The sequence below is a fragment of the Choloepus didactylus genome, chromosome 3 (genome assembly GCF_015220235.1).
Source record: "Choloepus didactylus isolate mChoDid1 chromosome 3, mChoDid1.pri, whole genome shotgun sequence".
Classification (NCBI taxonomy): Eukaryota; Metazoa; Chordata; class Mammalia; order Pilosa; family Megalonychidae; genus Choloepus; species Choloepus didactylus.
In genome coordinates, this window is record NC_051309.1 from 57,847,654 (window position 1) to 57,866,265 (window position 18,612).

The window sequence follows — 18,612 nt, forward strand, 5'->3', positions numbered from 1 at the left end:
TGAGATGTTAAATTGCACCAGATTTTCACTCGTCTTAAAGGGTGTGTTATGGTATGAGTCCAAAGATCAGATGTCGCATCTGCCTAGGAAGTACTATGTAATTTTAAATTTTTTTACTGTCCTCTTATAGGACACACAAATATGTTGCTGCATGGGTGGTTAAAGCATACCTGCTTTGCTGGCCACTTCCTCTCTAATTATAAACTAAAAAGTGGCTCCCACTTTTATGGAACTTACTTTGAACTTGATTATTGCACATGCTGTGGTAAACAGTGGTAGCTTGCCAACTCATTAGTAAGGTCAGTTTTCTAGAAGATGCAGTTACAAAATAAAGGCCCCTTTGTCATCAGAGATGGTTTCAGTGGCAAAGTCAAGGTGACGACACTTAAAATATTTATTACTTTTAAAGATACCCACCCTTTAGTGACCAACAACCAGGATACCAGAATTTTGTTAACAAAGGTGACTGATATGTTTAGAATAGCAATGCCCTTCTCTCTAAAACCCAAATTCCTAAATTGTATCATTTCTCAAGCTACTAGCTAGTCATTTTCTCTCTTGCCCCAATTGTCTGACTTAGATCAAAGGAAACACCCAAGGTTTTTCATAGTCACCACCACTTTGTCCTCCTTACTTTTTTGCCTCAGACTCACCTAGTGCTTGACAGTCAAGTCTTGTTAAAAAGGCAGATTTTTGGTGGTGTCTCCATTAAGAATTAATTAGCTATTCTCTGCAGAATGTACCACAAATAGTTTTATTTGTAATGATCTGGACATTTGTGCAGCATGGCACTCAGAAATAAAAGATCCCATTGAGGTAGAATGCTCAGGTAAAAGGGCAAATTAATTTTCTGATACACATTTTTTATTCCTGATTTTTTTCATTCAACCATTAGAGGTACATATTTAATACTTTTGGTTGATAATGATGACATCATGAAAAGTTAAATTAAAACAAGAGGATAAGAGATGTCATGAGACATTGAGTCAAATTTATACTATGAAGTCATAAAGGAAAAATGTCATGTAGACTAGAGTGGTAGGGGAAAGGTAGGTAAGTGCCTGGAAGTTTCCCAGGTACTGGGTGTAGAGCAGTGGACAAGACCGACCAGGAGCCTCCTTTATTCTGGTGGAAGAACAAAACAAAAAACTGTTAAACAAGAAATATCCAATAACAGCTCTGCAGAACATTAATATAGGGTGCTGTGATAGAGAGTGCCCAGAAAGGATCCTTTAGATTGCTGGTCAGTATAGGCTGCTTTGAGCCTCCTTTATTCTGGTGGAAGAACAAAACAAAAAACTGTTAAACAAGAAATATCCAATAACAGCTCTGCAGAACATTAATATAGGGTGCTGTGATAGAGAGTGCCCAGAAAGGATCCTTTAGATTGCTGGTCAGTATAGGCTGCTTTGAAGTATAGGCTGCATTTAAGCTAAGACCTGAGATGACAAGAAGGAGCCAGCCTTTCCGCTCCCTGGACATTCCAGGCAGAAGGAGTAGTGTTCAGTCCCAAGTCAGGAAGGACCCTGATATGTTTGAGGAACAGAAAGATGAGATGGGAAAGGTTGTCAGGGATCAGATCCTGTTGGACTGGTAGACTTTCTGGTAAGGAGTGAGGATTGAATGCTAACTGCAGTGGTAAGCCATGGGAGGGTTTAAGCAGAGAAGGGCCATGGGCTGTTTATACTTTAAAATTTCCTTCTGGATGCTGTGTAAAGAATGGATTTAAGGAAGGCAACAGTGGAAGCAGGAGTTTTAGGTAGGAGGTGACTGCAGATGTTTGAGCAAGAGATTATGGTGTCTTTTATGAGGGGGGCGGTAGGGGAGATAAAGTGAACTGGCTGGATTTGGGATATGTTTTGAGTGTCAAGCCTACAAGACTTGCTAATGGATTTGAAATGGGATGTGAGGGAAATAGAAATCAAAGACGATTTTTTTTTTTTTTTAATCATCATTTTATTGAGATATATTCACATACCACGCAGTCATACAAAACAAATTGTACTTTCGATTGTTTACAGTACCGTTACATAGTTGTACATTCATCACCTAAATCAATCCCTGACACCTTCATTAGCACACACACAAAAATAACAAGAATAATAATTAGAGTGAAAAAGAGCAATTGAAGTAAAAAAGAACACTAGGTACCTTTGTCTGTTTGTTTGCTTCCCCTACTTTTCTACACATCCATCCATAAACTAGACAAAGTGGAGTTTGGTCCTTATGGCATTCCCAATCCCACTGTCACCCCTCATAAGCTACATTTTTATACAACTGTCTTCGAGATTCATGGGTTCTGGGTTGTAGTTTAATAGTTTCAGGTATCCACCACCAGCTACCCCAATTCTTTAGAACCTAAAAAAGGTTGTCAAAGACGATTTTTAAGTTTCTGGCTTAAGCAACTGGGAGAATGATGGTGAACTCCGAAGAAAGGATGAGATTTGGAGAAGAGGAGCCAGGCATTTCAGTCATGGAGATAGGACTAGAATTGGCCCATGGGATAGCTTTTTAAGATTTGGTAAAATAAAAAAGCTTTACATTCAATCCTTCCAAGAAGAGAGGACATCAAATTCTATTCAGTAATTGAAAAGACATTGTAAATTCTGATGGACTGTCAGGAGAAAAAGTGGAGCAGGAAGGTTGGGGGAAGTGAAGGAGTGGAATATAGAAACAAGAGGATGAATCCAGTCAGAGAAAGAGATGGAGAAACACTAAAAGAGGGAAATTACACACAGGAAGAGAAAGACACTTAAAGTTAGAGACGAAAAGGACAGCTGAAAGTGAAAGACAAGCTTACCCACACAGTTCTGTATTCTTCTGCATTCCACACTTACACCCATAGAGACACGCTGGAGGCAAGTTGTAAAGAGGTCAGGACGTTTTCTCTTTATTGTAATTAACTGCCGAAATAATACCAAGAGACCGACCCAAAGCAAATGGGACCAAATCATTTTCAGAAATAGAAAAATTGCCTTTATTCCATTCCTGATTATGCGAGAGGATCTTGGACCCCTAAGTGTTTACAGAATGAAAATGGTTTTTACAATTTATTATTAGCCAAGCAGTGCATCAAATAATGACCTGGAAAAATATATCATTAGCAGTGCACAATTACTCACTTCTATAAAGAAAAGTGGTTCCCAAAAGAGATTCTCTTCCTTTAATGAAGAAAGTGAGAAATTAACTGTCAGTTAACAGGTTGAGTTGCTGGAATAAACATATAAACCAATAAACAATAAATATATACATACATTCCATACTGTGCTTAACCCTATCCTACAACTACCCTAAACCCACCTTAATTGTCGGGAATTTCTTGGTGTAATAAATAAGCTCCATTTAGAAAAGAAAAACACTTAAGAGATTTTTAATTGACTGTTGTAAATCAAACATCAAAAATCTTTTGTAGAATCTACAGCCTTCCTAGGTCTGTTGTCAGTTTTCTTAAAAGTCGGTTGTTTGTACAATAGAATATTATTTGACAATGAAAAGAAAGGAAGCACTGGTACATGCTACTGATATACAGATGAGCTTTGAAGACATCAGGTTGAGTGAAAAAAGCAAGATACAAAGAACAGATATTGTATGTTATCACTTATATGAAATACCTAGAGCAAGCAAATTAATAGAGACTGAGAGTAGATTACTGGTTTCCAGGGGCAGGGAGAAGGGAGAATGATGAGTGACTGCTAATGGATACAGATTTTATTTTGGGGGTGGTGGTGAAAATGTTGTAAAATTGACTGTGGTGATGATTGCACAACTCTGTGAATATACTAAAAACCATTGCATTGTACACTTTAAAAGCTACGACCATATGGTATGTGAATTATATCTCAATAAAGTTATTTAAAAAATTGGCTGTTGGTTAAAAATGTGTTTACTACATAACTCCAAGAACCTACAAATGAATTAACAATGAGATATGAGGAACAAGGTTTTAGATAAGTGCATTATTAGTGGACCAAAAAACATGCCAGATATACTGTAATAGGAAACATTATCAGAATCTCCACGCTGCTTCACCACAGAAGACCAGTGAATTCTAATGTCACGAATAAAAATAATTAAGAGATTTCAAAAGCCTTGGAACTACATTGGGCTGAAAAGTGAAGACCTACATTTGGCTGAGGATTTTTTGTTTTTGTTTTTTTCCCTTCTTCCTGCCCTCCCTCCCACCTTCTCTTCTCTCCTTCATTCTCTCTTTCATTCTTTCCATTTTTTTTCTTTTTAAAAAACAATTTATTTTGAAATGATTTCAAACTTCCAGAAAAGTTGCAAACATAATATAAAAATAATACAGAGAACTCCATTATGCCCCCTACCTAGATACCCAGATCTCTATCTTTTGTCCTATCACCTGTCTATCTATCTATCTATCTGTCTATCTATCTATCTATCCTATCATCTATCTACCATCATTATCTATTTTCTAAACATTTGAGAGTAGGTTGCATACCTCATGTTCCTTTACCATTTAATACTTCAATGTATATAACTTAAGAACAAGGATGTTCACTTATGTAACGATATCAAGTATAATTATCAAGTTCAAGAAATTTAACATTGAAACAAAGCATGGAATATCTATACCAATTGTTTCAGTTCTTCCAATAATGTCCTTTTGGGTATTTTCTCCTCCATTATTAGATCAAATCCAGGATTATTATTGCATCTGATTGTCATTGTCTCTTGAGTTTCTCTCTTTCTCTTTTTAAAAATTGTGGTAACAAAATATAACATAAAATTTCCCATTTCAGCCACTCCCAAGCATACCATTCAGTGGTGTTAATCACATTCACAGTGTTGTTCTACCATCACCACCATCTGTGACCAAATCTTTAAATCACCTGAAATGGAAACCTGCCCCCATTAAGCATTAATTCCCCAACCCCACCCTTGACCTACACTATACTTTCTGTCTCTGTGAATTTGCATTTTATAGTTGTTTCATGTAAGTGGAATCATATATTTGTCCTTTTGTGTCTGATTTATTTCACTCAACGTGATGTCTTCAGGGTTCCTCAGTGTTGTAGCATGTGTCAGAACTTTATTCCTTTTTATGGCTGAGTAATATTCCATTATTTGTATATGCCACATTTTTATTCATTCATCTACTGATGAACATTGAGTTGCTTCTACCTTTTGGCTATTATGAATAATGCCGCTGTGAACATTGCTGTACAAATATCTGTTTGAGTCACTGCTTTCAATTCTTTTGGATATTTATCTAGTAGTGGGATTGCTGGGTCATATGGTAGTTCTATGTTTAACTTTTTGAGGAACCATCAGACTGTTTTCCACAGCAGGTACACCATTTTACATTCCCACCAGTAATGCACCAGGGTTCTTTGCACCCTCTACAGCACTAGTTATTTTCCATTTTTAAAAGATAATAGCCATTCTAGTGCATGTGAGGTAGTATTTCATAGTGGTTTTGATTTGCATTTCCCTAATGGCTAATGATGTTGAGCATCTTTACATATGCCTTTTGACTATTTGTGTATCTTATTTGGAAAAATGTCTATTCAAGCCCTTTGTCCTTTTTAAAAATTGGGTTGCCTTTCTATTGTTGAGTTGTAGGTGTTCGTTATATATTCTGAATATTAAACCCTTGTCATATATATAGTTTCCAAATATTTTCTTGCATTCTATTGGTTGTCTTTTCATTTTCTTAATAATGTCCTTTGATGTACAAAAGTTTTAAATTTTGGTGAAGATCATTTATCTGTTTTTCGTTTGTTGCTCATGCTCTTTGTGTGAAGTCTAAGAATCTATTGCCCAATACAATAGATTGGTACAAGGTCCTGATGTTATTTCTCTATCTTTTCTTGTAAGAGTTTTATAGGTTTAGCTCTTATGTGTAGGTCTTTGATCCATTTTGAGTTAATTTTTTGGTGTGAGGTAGGATTCCAGTTTTGCATGTGGATATCCAGTTTTCCCAGCACCATTTGTTGAGGAGACTGTTCTTTCCCCATTAAGTGTACTTGGCATCCTATCAAAAATCAATTGGCCATAGATGTTTGGGTTTATTTCTGAACTCTCAGTTCTATTCCATTGGCCTATATAATATGTCTGTCCTTGTGCCAACACCACACTGTTTTGGTTACTGTAACTTTGTAATAAGTTTTGGAATTGGGAAGTGTGAATCCTTCAAATTTGTTCTTTTTCACTATGGTTTTGGCTATTCAAGGTCCCTTGACCTTCAATATGAATTTGATGATTGGTTTTTCCATTTCTGTGAAGAAGGCTGTTGGTGTTTTGATTAGTATTGTATTGAATCTGTAGATCACTTGGGGTAGTACTGACATTTTATAAAATTCATTTTTATTGAGATATAGCCACATACCATGCAGTCATACAAAGCGTACATTCAGTTCACAGTACCATTACATAGTTGTGCATTCATCACCAAAATTAATTTTTGAACATTTTCATTACTACACACACAAAAATAATAAGAATAAAAATTATAGTGAAAAAGAACAAAGTAAAAAAGAACACTGGGTGCCTTTTTTTTTGCCCCCATTTTTCTACTCATTCATCCATACACTGGACAAAGGGGAGTGTGGTCCATATGGCTTTCCCAATCACATTGTCACCCCTCATAAGCTACATTTTGATACAATCGAATATTGACATCTTAATGATATTAAGTCTTTCAATCCATGAAGACCAAATATCCTTTCCATATATTTAGTGCTTTTTTAATTTCTTTCAGTAGTGATGTTTAGTTTTCCACATATAAGTCCTTTACATCTTAGCTAAATTTATTCCTGGATATTTTATTCTTTAGTTACTATTATAAATGGAATTGTTTTCTTGATTTCCTTTTTGGATTGTTCATCACTGGCAAATAGAAACACCACTGATTATTGTGTGTTTCTCCCACCACTTTGCTGAATTCATCATTAACTCTAGTAGCTTTTTAAAAATAGATTCTTTGGGGTTTTCTCTATATAGGATCATGTCATCTGCAAATAGTGATTTTTTTACTTCTTCTGTTCCAATTTGGATCCCTTTTTCTTTTTCCTGCTCATTCGCTCCAGCTAGCACTTCTAATACAATGTTGAACAGCAGTGGTAAATGACCTTAGGGAGAAAATATTCAGTCTTTCACTATTGATTATGATGTTAGCTGTGAGTTTTTCATACATGCCCTTTATCATGATGAGGAAGTTCCCTTTTATTCCTGGTTTTCTGAGTGTTTTATCAAGAACTTGCTGAATGTTGTCAAATGCCTTTTTTGTGTCAAGATGATCATTTTTTTTCCTTCATTCTTTTAATATGGTTTATTATATTGGTTGATTGTCTTGTGTTGAACCACCTTTGAATTCCTGGGATAAATCCCACTTGGTCATTGTGTATGATTCTTTTAATGTGCTATTGTATTCAGTTTGCTAGTATTTTGTTGAATTTTGCATCTTTATTCATAAGGGAAATTGGTCTGTAGTTTTCTTTTCTTGTGGTATCTTTATCTTTTTTGGGTATTAGAGTGATGCTGGCCTCGTAGAATGTCTTAGAAAGTATTACCTCCTCTTTGTTTTTTGGAAGAGTTTGGAAAGGATTGGTATTCTTTTTTGAATGTTTGGTTAAATTTACCAGTGAAGCCATCTGGTCCTGATCTTGTCTTTATTGGGCGGTTTTGGATTACTGATTCAATCTCTGCACTTGTCATTGTTGTGTTTAGATCTTCTATTTCTTCTTGTAAACAGGTTTTTTTTTTATTAGAGAAGTTGAGGTTTACAGAAAAATCATGCATAAAATACATAGTTCCAATATACACCCTATTGTTAACACCTGGCATTAGTGTGGTACATTTATTACAGTTGAAAAAAATGTTTTTATAATTGTACTATTAACTATGTATGATTTACATTAGGGTTTACTGTGTTGTACAGTCCTATAGGTTTTTTTAAAATTTTATTCCAATAATGTATATACAACCTAAAATTCCCCTTTAAACCACTTTCAAATATATAATTCAGTGCTGTTAATTATATTCACAACGATGTACTATCTATCATCACCACCGTCCATTATCAAAACTCTTCCATCACCCATTCTATTTCTTCTTGGACAGTTTTGGTAATTTGTGTCTTGCTAGGAATTTGTCCATTTCATCTAGGTTATCAAATTTGTCAGCATACAGTTGTTATTAGTATCCTTAAAAATTTTTTTTTTATTAGAGAAGTTGTGGATTTACAGACCAATCATGCATGAAACACAGGATTTCCACACACCACCCCACCACCAGCACCTTGCATTGGTGGGGAACATTTGTTGCAATTGATAATAGCTTATTTTTTTATAAATGTACTCACAGTCTCCTTTTGTAATCCTTTTTATTTCTTCAAGTTTGGTAGTAATGTCTCCCATTTCATTTCTGTGTTTTGTTATTTGTCTCCTCTCTTTTCATTTGTTTTTTGAATTCTAATATGATCTTTCCCCAAGAGGACATGGGAAAGAATACTCAATTAAGACATTAGACATGGGTTCTGCATTTATGCTTATGTCCCAGCGTCTTTGTGAAAAAACTGGACTAGATTTCCAAATCTATTTTAACATTCTAAAATAATGCTTAATATGAAATTTGCATTTATCTTCTTGTTTTGGCTTCTCCTTTTAGGATATTTATGTTGTTGTTCATAATATTGTTACCATTGTGGTCAGCTCTGGCCAGCTGCAGGACAGAACCTGGCCATGGGTAGCGAGGAATATCTGATGAGATGACTAGGGATATGTTGTGATTTCTAAAGACAGATAAATGATTGCCACTCTTTCTTAGTGAATGATATTAAATATTTTCCACAATAGGACTTTTTTTTGAATGGCCGTTCAGAATAAGAGCAAAAAAATGGAAAATATTCTGGTTAGTGTGGAAAATTTTATGCAGGGGTTATCATCTGAATGTGTTCCCTTTGAAATTTGAAGGTGAGTTTTGATTATTACATATAATTTCATCAAAGGCAAGGTGAATGGATTACATGGGAACCTACATTAAATATTACAAGAGAGAAAATTTGACCTGTATCATCATTTAAACCCTGTGAAAATATCCTTTGGGCACAGCTTTAATTGCAGGAGGCGTGATTAAGGCCTATAATCTTTCAACATAGCTCCACAATTTGGTTTTATGTGTGTGAGTATGGGTGGGGATGGTGCCTGACCATAAACAGATCATACTTCCTGACATACCTTCGCTACAGACATTCTTATCCAGGTGACACAGATTAGAATAGATTTCATGGGGCACCTTGAGAGTAGATGGTGAGACTACAGAGAGTTTGAGAAATGTGTGTTGCACATCAAGAAATATTTTCTTTCCATTTGACGTTACTCAACGAGAATTCGTTAAAGAGTATTAGTAGCATTCTCATTTTAAAGTTTATTTTTGTGGCTTTTACAGAAACCATAAAGACTTCTCCTTTGACCTTCAGATGGAAATAATTGCAAATCTATGTTTGGCTCCCAGTCCTATCAGTATTACAGTGTGTGGGTGGGAGAACGCCCTGGCCTTTGGGTCAAGAGAAAGACATTCTTTTCTGAGCTCTGCTTCTGAATAGCAGTGTGTCCTTAAGAAGGTTTTTCTCTGGCCGGGTACCAGAGTCTTCATATGTGTCAGGGGTTGGCAGACTTTTTCTGTAATGGCTGGATTGTAAATATTTTAGACTTCCCAGGGTACAGATCATCTCTGTTGCACATTCTACTTTGTTTCTGTTTCTGTTTTTGTTTTTTACAACCTTAAAAAAAAGTAAAAACCATTCTCAGCTCCCAGGCCATTCCAAAACAGGTTGGGGGCTGGATTTGGCCCACTGGCCTTAGTTTGCTGACCCTATAATGGAAAAAAAGGGAACAAAAGTAAAAAGGAGTTGAGCTGAGCAGGCTTTAGATATAGGACTCTGATATATTTATCCTCTGTCTGAGGAACATGAGGCAAAAGTAGATTCCGGAGGCAAGGGTTTTGGTTTGTTTTGGTTTTATTTTAAATAATATGTATTTATTCATTGTATAGTTTCCCTTTTCTAACTTCTTCAGTTTTAAATTTGATTTCAGGCCTTTCTCCTTTTATTCTTCTTCAACTCTCCAAGAAGATTCCTGTTTACCATTTGTAGCACTCCCCACATTTCTTACCGCATGCAAACTGCCCAGAGAAGCAAACTGGTTAGCAGCATGGCTTTCTTTGCAGATGAAGATGTGATTTTTCACTTAGGAAAAGGGAAACAGCCATTTTATTGTCCCTGGAGACCTAAACAAAGAAATGAGCCCATTCCACAACTCCCAAATTCTGGGAGGGGGCAGGGAGTAGGAGTGGGTGTAGAGAGGTAGTGAATGTTAAGAAAAACCCCAATCCTTCCTTTGTAGTGGAGTTGAATCCTGTTACTCAGACTAAGCAACCAATCCAAAATTAAATTTTAAAAGTCCCCTTAGTCTATATTGAATGCAATATAGTTGCACTCAGTTTTTCTTCAGTAATGAGAGGAAGGGTTTCCAGGAGTATGAGGTCCAGAAGAGGGCGCTGTGGAGCAAGCACCCCAAACTCCCCCTCTGTCTCTCCACTCCCCACCCCACCCCCCACAAAATGTCCTGTGCTGCCTCCTATTTTTCTCCTCTTTCCTGTGCCTCTTATCTAATTCCCATGACAGGCACTGTCCAGCCACATCCCTTTTCCAGCACTGCTCAGCGAGTGCCATCTCATCTTTCCTCCACGGCTGTCCTTGGATGGTGCAGTTGGCTCATCAGGCCAGCCTCACTGTTGCCATGTGGTCTAATTACTGACTTTGGGGCTTTGATCCTGGGACCACTTTGAACTACTTTCCTTTTATTCTCAGGCACACTTCTTGAAGAAGACGCCTCTACTCATTGCTCTACTTTTTCACCATTTATTCTCTTCTCTTCCACAGTAAATTTGGCACTAGCCCCTACCACTCCACTGAAAATGCTCTCTCTGTTTTCTTTCAGAGGGATCACTAGTGATTTTGAAATTGATAAATAGAATGGACACTTTTCAGTCCTGACTGAGCATCTTTGTTGCATTAGACACTGTTGACTATTGACTCTTGAAATGCTTTATTAGCCAGGTGCTTCAATCCCTCTCCTGCATCTCTCTGCTCCTTCTTGAACAGTATCCTCTGTGGGATCATTCTCTGTTACCCCTTTAATGTTGTAATTCCCCTGGGTCCTTTTCCAAAACTCTCTTCCCTCTACATGTTCTCTGAAGCTGGTTTCATTCATACTTGAGGTAACTATCCCCTCTATGTTTATGGCTGTCAAATGTGTCTCTCCATCCCAACCTTTCCTCCTAAACTTCACTCTTTTATCTGGATACCTGCTGGAAGTAACCAGTTAGATGCACCTCAGACATCACAAAATTCATAAATGCAAAAAGCAAAACTGACCTAAATACCTTCTCCCCCAAACCTGGAGGCCCTCTTTTATTCCCTGGCTCATTACCCAAGTCACTCAAGACAGAAAGGTGAAAGCCTCCTAGACCAAGATGTTTCCCTTTTGTCTACTCCCTTCCTCACCCAATCACTTAGCAAGTTCTGATTTTATCTCCTAACTATTTTTCTTCTGTATCCCTCTTTCTCCTGCTTTCCTACCATGTAATAAGTTCAGGACCCAACCGTCCCCTACTATCCCTCTCTTATTTTTCTCCAGTTGTGTCCTGCTTAAGTCCGTCCTTTCTTCTGTAGCTGAATCTAAAACGCAAACCTGTACCATGTCACACTCCATAAAATTCTTCCATGGCAACCATCACTTACAGGATAAAGTCCAAACTTGTTAGACGTTCTCTTGACTCTTTACGATCTGGCTCCTGTACCTCTCCAGACCCTTTTTTTTTTTTTTACATTTTTTGTCTACTTTACATTCTAGTAATACCACATTCTTGGAGTTCCTGTAGCAGTCTGTGCAAATTCATGCCTCTCTGCTTTTCCTTGTGCTGTTTCTTTTGTCCTGACTAACCCCACCTGTGCTTCAAAACTCAGCTCAGATTTGGTGCCATATGTTGTACATCCCTCTCTTTGACCATTTGTTAAAACCACTTTATTGAGATGGAGTTCACCTGTCAACAACTAACCCATTTAAAGTGTACAATTCAGTGGTTTTTAGTATATTCACAGATATGTGCAACCAGCACCACAGTCAATTTTAGAACATTTTCCCTACCTCAATAAGAAACCCTGTACTCTTTTACTACCTCCCCTGTCATCTTTCCACCCAGCCCTAAGCAACCATTAATCTATATTCTATTTCTATTGATTTCCCTGTTCTGGATATTTTATGTGAATGCAATCATATAACATGTAGTCTTTTGTGACTGGCTTCTTTCACTCAGCATAATGTTTTCAAGTTTCATTCATGTTGTAGCGTGTATCAGTACTTCATGTCTTTTTTATAGCCAAACAATAGCACATTGTACGTGGATATCCCATTATTTTGCTTATTCAACCAGTCAATTGATAGACATTTCCACCTTTGGCTATGATGAATAATGCTGCTATAAACATTACTATACATACTTTCGTATGACTCTATGTTTTCATTCCTCTTGGATATATATGCCCAGGAGTGGCTATCTGGGTCATAGGGTAACTCTATGTTTAGTTATTTGAGGAAGCGCCAGACTGTTTTCCAAAGCGGCTGTACCATTTTGCATTCCTTTCAGCAGTGTATGAGAGTTCTTGCACCACTTTTATTGAAGTTACTTGTTATCAGTTTCCCTCCTGGACTTTGCACTTTTCCAAGTAGGAGTCTTGTTTATTCCTCATTGTATCCTAAAGCCTTCCTCTCATTTAACCCTTAAGACACCTTGTATGGTTGACTTGGTTGTACTCATTCTATGAATTAGGAAACTAAAGTTCAAAGAGGCTAAGGATCTTGCGCAATGTCACGTAGCTAGTATAGTAAGAGAGCTGGGATTTTGTCAGTATTTACACACACTAATTACACATGCAACATGAAATAATAACTTGCGGTAATTGTAAATATAAGAAATACTCATTTTTACCAAAATTATCTCGTGATTTTGAGGCAGCAGGAAGAACACCAGATTTAGTATCAGAGACCTGGTTGAAGTTCTGTTTTAGCTACTTCTAGCTAAACTGACTCATGGTAAGTTGGTTACTCCCTCTGAGCCTTTCTTCATCTTTAAAACGGGCATAATAATAATCGAACAAATGATATACCAAATGTGAATGTGCTACATTAGGTCTATACAAGTATGAGTTATTACTTTAGTCTGTTTTTCACTTGATTTACATTATGTAGAGACAGACCAGAGACCAGATTCTGGCAAGTTATTTTGGTTTTAACAATATTGTAACTCATCTTCTTCACTTTTATGTTAAAGGTACTTAAGGTTTAAGGATTTAAAAAATTAATATTCAGTATTGCCAGTGGAAGGGCCACATTTAGAATGTCTTATAAAAGTTTAGGAGTATAAATTTATGTGCCTTGAAAAGTTCATACTATAGCCTGAAGTAGAATTTCATGTGCCAGCTAAACTGGGTCACTTTCTAAGTGGAAGAAGCTTGTATTGCCACAGTCACAGGGCTTCTTATCCTTCCTTTTGTTAAGCTGTAAACACGATGCTTTCCTCTTCCCTCACTGCTCCGTTGCTGCTTTTGTTACCTGAGGGTTCACTTTGCAGATTTTTTTTTCTGAGCCCTATCACGTTTCTTGATAGAATGTCTACTGTTAGCAGCCACCCGGGGCATTGCTTCCTGTGGGGGAGCCTATCTATGGTGTGTACATTTGCATAAGGTAGTTTTGGTCAGGGTCTCATAGGATTTTATGATCGGCAACACCGGATTCCGATTGAGTGCTGTGGGTTCCTACCTATAAAGGAGACTGTTTTATTTCATGAATCAATAGAGTCTCAATTTACCATTAGTTTGTATAAAAACTTCCCAGTTAGGTATTTTATATTTACTATATGTCTTCCCCTTAAAATTTCATTTTTCAATTGGTTTCATTTATTTCATAGACATTTACCGAGGGCATCTATGTGCCAGAAACTACTCCTGGTGAGAGGACAGAGTGGAGAACCAGAGAAACACTCATATTTTGCCCTCATTGACTTTATGGCTTCACAGGGGAGGTAAGCTTTAAACAGGTTGTTGCAGTCACGTGTGATGACTATAACGAAGAGGGAAATACAGCATTTAGGGGTGCTGTAATGGAATTGCAGTGGGCTTGTCGGCCTGGCCCCCTCTTACACTCAAAACATCCACATGGTCATTGTTTGTACAACATGACCTAATCCTGGGGTCACCATTGATTGGTCCAAGGGTGGGCAACTTTCAAGCTGGGCCAATTCCTGTCCTTTCCCAGGGATTTTTTGAAATGGAATGGAGGCAGAAAGGCCAAGGAATTTCTGGGTGTCTAAATAGTGATACATAAAGCTTAGGAGCTGTTAGTGGCCATGTTTCTCACCATGGGCCTGAGGAACCCACAGTACAGAGAATGGGAGGAAGACAAATCCAATACTCAAAAGCACATGTGCTGGTTTGTATATATTATGCCCCCCCAGAAAAAGCCATATTCTTTGATGCAGTCTTGTGGGGGCAGACATATTAGTGTTGATTAGGTTGGAATGTTTGGATTGGGTTGTTTCCATGGAAATGTGACCCACCCAACTGTGAGTGACATCTTTGGTTAGGGTGTGACCTCTGATTGAATATTTCCATGGAGGTGTGGCCCCGCCCATTCAGCCTGGGCCTTGATTAGTTCACTGGAGTCTTATAAAGGGGTTCACAAGCTGAAGGACTTCAGAGCAACTGAAAGTGACATTTTCGAGAGGGGCTGAAGCTAAGAGAGGACAAAATGCCCCAAGAACAACATTTTGGAGAACACCATTTTGAAATGCAACCTGGGAGCAAACAGACACCAGCCACGTGCCTTCCCAGCTAACAGAGGTTTTCTGGACACCACTGGCCATCCTCCAGTGAAGGTACCTGATTGTTGATGCCTTGCCTTGGACACTTTGTGGCCTTAAGACTGTAACTCTGTAACCAAATAAACCCCCTTTATAAAAGCCAGTCCATTTCTGGTGTTTTGCATAATGGCAGCATTAGCAAACAGGGATAGTGCAGATACCAGAGATGAAGAGAAAGTTCTGGCAGCATTGGGGTCTCTAGTTAGAGTTCTTCCTGAGATCCAGCCGGGGTACTTAAAATCCTAACAGTAGATTCCTCTTTTTAGCTTACAGTAGCTTGTGTTGAATTTCTGTTGCTTGGCACTAGAGCAGTCTTTTCTAATACAGACATGTATAGCATGGGACCAAACCCAAATTAAGGAACCAAGGAAGGCTGCTTGAAATATATTTGAATTCAGTCAGTGTTGTAATTGTGGTTAGATTTCCAGAATAGCCCACCAATGATCATTTAACCTACAGTGTATAGCTGGACAGAGAAGTAAAAGTGATTACAGTGCCCTGGGCCTTTGAGGAGCTTTTACTCTAGCAAACCACTTGCTGTCATTGTCATATGCTCTTCTGTTTCCTCCCAGGTTTTAGACTTTGCTGGGCTGGCCTGGGAAAGTAACTTCCATATAACATTATTTCCATGGTAAATGTATTTCCTAATTTGTGGAGAAGAGAATTTGTGCCCTTTGGCTATAGTAGTTCATTAATTCAACAGATATTTATTGGATACCTTCTGTGTGTCAGGCACTGTTCCATACTTTGGACAAAGAGTGATGAAAGATACGGAAAAGAGCTCTGCTGTCATGGAGCTTACATTTTTGTGGGGGAGATGGGCAATAAAAAAGTGAACAAATAAATGAGTATGACAGTTTAGTTAGTGGTAAGTGTTGTGAAGAAAAATAAAAGAGGTTACTGTGGAGAAGGGTAAAACAGTAGACACTCTTTAAATGTGACTACTGGAAAATTTAAAATTACATATGTGACTTGTTTTATGCTTCTATTGAGTAGCACTGGTATAGATGAATTAGCAAGTGCTTTAGTTGGAGATGGATGTGGGGTTGAGTGCTAGCTCCATTACTTATTACTGTTTTGGTTTAGTTTCTGCTTTTGTTTGTTTTACTTTGGGCAATTTATTTGATTCTCCTGGGTCCATTTTCATCTGTAAATGGGGCTAATAATACTGCCTTGTAGGCTTGCGTTAAGGATTAAATTAGATTTGGTAGAGTGAGAGATCATGCTAGTCTATAATTAAAAAATGTTGGTTCCTCTTCTCTGAGTTCTGATGTGACATAAGTTGGTCATGCCTGCCTGTAGATACTTGGAAGTTGTGTTTGGAGCTCAAAGAGTTGCTGTTGGGGAATTTCTGTGCAGGTTCATGACACTATATTAATCTGCATTTTGCCTTGCTCTTTTTGCTTGAGGTTACTGAGACCTTTATTACATAATGAAAATTATTATTTCCCATTTTGCAAATGAAGAGCCTGTAGAGTTCCCTAGGCACACAGAGCCTGGCCTCATGTTTCCTGCACTCAGGCTCTCTTCCCTTCCCGTCAGTGCTCTCGTCTTTCTCTTCATGGAAGGCGAGTCCTGCTGGATGCCCTGAATAGGAGTTTTGGTGCCAGGTTCCACTCGAGAGCTTCGATACCAAAGTGATGCCTTATCTTCTGAATGTTTTTGATACTCTTGTGTCCACAAAAGTGACAAAGGAAAGTGACAATATCAGAATCCTGAAGACCTTGTTTATGTTTCAAGGGATTATGTAACCAGAGGCCCTTCTGGCCCAAGGCCATTTTCGATAGTGCTTGGCTGGAAGAAAATGCTGATGCCTTTTATTTTGGCAGAATCACAAAGGTCCTGCCTTCCCAGGTGGTTTTTCATTTTCCTTTCAGTGATGTGTGCACCTCGGCCAGCAGTTCCTGAGGTTCAGATTGGGACACCGGCCGTGATAATTTGGTTTGAATAAGGAAACTTTAAAATGATATCATTTGGAGGACTGAATTTGCCTCCTTATTATGATAGTCTCCAGAAATCAATAGCATAGGATGCTTAGATTTTAGTTCAATTCAAGTAATATTTATTGAGTATCTGTAAGCCATGTATATAGCTTGTCAATCTTGGAAAAATGATTTGCTGTTTTATTAAATACCTGAGGGATTTTTAAATTGTATTTGAACCAAAAAAAAAAAAAAAAACCAAAAAAAAAACAAAAAACAACTATTCAAAATGCAGTGTAAACTGGGTTGGTTTATATGTATATCTTTCCTCCCAATAATTGTTTCTTTTGAAACTTTGTAGCCTCAAGGAGCTTAAGCCTCCTTCCCTCACAAGTCAGTAATAATGTTTGTGACTTCTTCTCCAGTGGCTGTTACAGTCTTTTAGTTGGAAATGTAGGCATAGGAAAATATAGAAGGAATTTATTTACTGTTCCAGTTTGCTGAAGCTGCCGTTATACAAAATATCAGAAATGGATTGGCTTTTATAAAGGGGATTTATTACATTACACATTTACAGTTCTGAGGCCATAAAAGTGTCCAAACTAAGGCATCAACAAGAGGATATCTTCACTGAATAAAGTCCGATGGCATCCGGAACACCTCTGTCAGCTGGGAAGGCACATGGCTGGTGTCTGCTGGTCCTTTGCTCCTGAGTTCTGGTTTCAAAATGGCTTTCTCCAAAATGTCTCTGGGCTTCTGTCTCTCTTACTTAGCTTCTTTCTCTCAGCTCCTGTGCATCCTTGCTTGTTCTGTCAAGGTGTTTCTTTCATTGCGTCTGAGGGTCCTCTCTTAGCTTCTCCAGGGCAAACTCTGGGCTGCATCTCTTAGCTTAGCATCTCTTGATGTCTTTCTGTCTGCGTCTCCAAGTGTCTGGTTCTCTGTTGGCCCCTGAGCTCTCTTACAGACTCCAGTAAACTAATCAAGACCCACCTTGAATGGACAGGATCACACATCCATGGAAATAATCTAATCAAAAGGTCTCACCCACAGTTGGGTGGGTCACATCTCCATGGAAACAACCTAATCAAAAGATCCCACCCATAATAAGTCTGCACCCAGAAGACCGGATTAAAAGAACATGGCTTTTTTGGGGGACATAATAGATTCAAACCAGCATACACATTCATTCATATGTATTCCAAAACTTCATATACATGCATTTGTATATATTTAACAGAATTATCTATCAAAAATTTGATAAGTTTTTGTAAAAATTTTTTTGTGGTAAAAACAAAGAAATGTAATTTTCAAATTTATGGAAGCGTTGTTACCCATGTGCTCACCACTTAGATTTAACACATGACTTTTTGCAATATTTGCTTCAAATCTTTTTAATTTAATTTAAAAAAAGATGATTTCAGATGTATTTAAAGTCCCTTTTATATTCCCCCGCAATGCCATTTGCATCCCTTCCTTTTAGTCGTAACCACTGTCTTAAAGTTGGTATATATACTTTTCATTCTTTTTTTTTTAATACTTTACATACATGTAGCCATAGTAATATACAGCATTGTACAAGTTAAAGATTTACATAAATGGTATCACATTCTGCAGATCTTTCTTCATCCTTGTATATGTGTGAGAGTTTGGCTGTGGTCAAATTGTTCTTTAAAGTGGTTGTACCAATTTATATTACCACCAGAAAAGTATGAGAGTTGTAATTTAACTACTTCCTCACCACCACTCA

General features: G+C 37.6%; 1 protein-coding gene across 6 annotated transcripts in view; it reads left to right on the top strand.

The window, feature by feature from the left end:
- CRACD (capping protein inhibiting regulator of actin dynamics) overlaps positions 1 to 18,612 on the top strand; it is a 279,081-nt gene that overhangs the window by 19,930 nt on the left and 240,539 nt on the right. For 4 of the 6 annotated variants that reach the window (XM_037829848.1, XM_037829855.1, XM_037829849.1 and 1 more), the window contains exon 2: positions 13,993 to 14,106. The exons of the other annotated variants lie outside the window; for them this stretch is intronic. The gene's annotated coding sequence lies outside the window, so the exon portion shown is untranslated. The remainder of the gene's footprint in view (positions 1 to 13,992; positions 14,107 to 18,612) is intronic. 6 annotated transcript variants of the gene reach the window in all.